Here is a 2,248-nt window from a genome sequence, read left to right as displayed (position 1 = left end):
CTGACCCGGAGAGAGCTCAGCTTTGGTTGCTCTGCTGCTGCTGCTGCTGCTAAGTCGCTTCAGTTGTGTCAGACTCTGCGCGACCCCATAGACGGCAGCCCATCAGGCTCCTCTGTCCCTGGGATTCTCAAGGCAAGAACACTGGAGTGGGTTGCCATTTGGGTTGTCTATCTTCCTGGCATGCCTTCCGTGGATCACAGCCTTGCCTCCTCTCTCTCATTTCCATCTCGCGGACTAGGCAAACCGAAAGAGATGAGACGGGGACCCGCAGGCTGCTGGCTGAGCTAAGAACTTCATCTTCAGAAAACAGACAAAGACCCAGATCCTGGCACCTGGCTTCCCTGGCCCAGTTGGGAGGCAGCCCAACAGGGACGCGTGTACAGATAGCAGACATGCAAAGGAGTTGATGCTGATGCAGCCTGAGCATACTTCTGAGAGTATCAATCCCCAGCGGTGGAGTGGATGGAGTTGGGGCCTAAGTGGCCCTGACTGTATTTTGTGGCCCGGTGCTCCTGATTTAGAGGCCACCTGTCCCCCAGCCTGGCTGCCTCTTGTCCCCTGTCCATTTCCTCCCCCCAGCCATTACCTCCCTATCCCAGGGGGCTCCTCTCTGACCCTCTGAAGCAGGGAGGTCAAAGGGAGATGCTGCTCTGACCTCTTTGGCTAAAATCTTCCTTCTGTATCCTGAGGTGGGTTTTGGGCAAGGACTCGGCAGCCCCAGATTCCCTGGTTCCTGGGCCCATGGGTGCCCCTCAGTGTTCTCAGATGGGGCTGCATGCTGGAATCACCTGGGGAGCTTTTACAAAACACAGATGCCCAGGTCCCACTCCCAGAGATGCTGCTTTAATTGGTCTGGGGCACAGACTGGGCTTACGATGGTTTAAAAGCTCCCAGTTAAATGCAATGTACAGGGTGAGGAGTAAGAGCTTGAAAAGACGGGGCTTGTGGGTCCTTGAGAAGCAGCTCAAGGGAGGTGAGGTAAGGGCTCCTCTCTCTTCTCAGTGTTGTTGCAGCCTCTGAAACATATCCCCAGCTTTTCCTGAAAACTGTGGCCATGAATGAGCGTGGGGTAGTTTTGTGCCTCTGAGCGGCCATGCGTGTGGAAAGCTGGATCCAAAGGAGCGGTTCGAGTGTGTGTGCACGAGTGTTGTGAGTTCAGGGGCACCTTTACCTCCTCCAGGCCCGAGAGCGTGTGCGGGGGACGTGAGCTGCGTGGCCTGGCCCATGTGGACCCCCCCACAGAGGAGGACTCAACTGTGGATGTAGACGCGGGCTGAAACCCTCACGGGAGGGAGTGGATGTTGGAACGAGAGTGATTTTCCATTCCTCAGGTTGGGTCCAGTGACACCCCACCCCACCTGAGTGGACCTGGAGAGGTTGCTGTACCCTGAGGGTGGGTTGAGTGACGGGTCAGTGAAGAAGCAGGGGGCTGGACCTGATGACCTGTTGAGCCCTCGCTCACAGAGAGGGCCCCGTCCATGTCCTGGGGCCTCCTGTGCTCCAGCACCGGCCTCTCTCATTTCCCAGGGACATCCCAGCCGGAGCGATGCAGAAGGAAGCTTTGCTGACTTCTGCGGCCTTGATTCCTCACCCTCCCCACTTTGGAGGAACATCCGCTCTGAGCTGTCATCTTCGCCATTGAGAGCCAGCCTCTAACGTGACCCACTTCTTCCCGGCTGCCAAGGCCTAGAAGTGATGGGTTCCACTTCCACTCTCCCCGACGGCCCCCCAGTGGAGTGGCGCACCCCACTCCCCTCCCTCAGTGTCCTAGGGAGAGGGGCACCCTCTCCTCCCTCTCCCGCCTTCGCCCCTGCACTTCCCCGGCTGCCAACAACGCCCATGCTGGCTGGCTGGCTGGACTTGTTGAGGAGCGTATTTATTTGAAGAGGCATTTCACCTCCGGTTTTGATATGCTTGGCTTATTACCCATAAATATCAACTAACAGAAGAGGGGTGGCCTCCTGGGAGGAGAAGTGGGTATTCTGGACGGAGACCAAGAGCTGACATAGTCCCAGAGGAGACAAGGGAACAGGTCACATGATTGGCCTCACCCTGAACCCCTACTGTGTGCTGTCCCCGGGGCTGCAGGGGTGCGGCGCACACAGTTGGTGCTCTTGAGGACGTGGGTCTGGCTGAGCAGACTGGGTACCACAGGGCAGATGAGGGAGTGCACAGGGGATGTGGTTAAGGACTGGAGTTTGCAGGGGGCTTCATTAAGAGCTGACTAGAGAGAAGGTTTTGTTGAGTG

The 2,248-nt window shown here is 57.4% G+C and overlaps 1 long non-coding RNA gene across 1 annotated transcript; it reads left to right on the top strand.

Annotated features, from left to right (window-relative positions):
* The first annotated feature begins 238 nt into the window (after nt 1-238).
* On the top strand, nt 239-1,909 carry LOC147350998 (uncharacterized). The gene is made up of 2 exons (XR_015146827.1): nt 239-689; nt 1,528-1,909. It is a non-coding gene; the product is annotated as an uncharacterized LOC147350998 (long non-coding RNA).
* The last annotated feature ends 339 nt before the right edge of the window (nt 1,910-2,248 follow it).

Source organism: Bos grunniens, chromosome 19 (assembly GCF_055505025.1).
Source record: "Bos grunniens cultivar Pamir isolate PY7600 chromosome 19, Bosgru_T2T1.0, whole genome shotgun sequence".
Classification (NCBI taxonomy): domain Eukaryota; kingdom Metazoa; phylum Chordata; class Mammalia; order Artiodactyla; family Bovidae; genus Bos; species Bos grunniens.
Note: the sequence above shows the minus strand (reverse complement) of the source record. Positions and strands in the feature narration are given on the sequence as shown.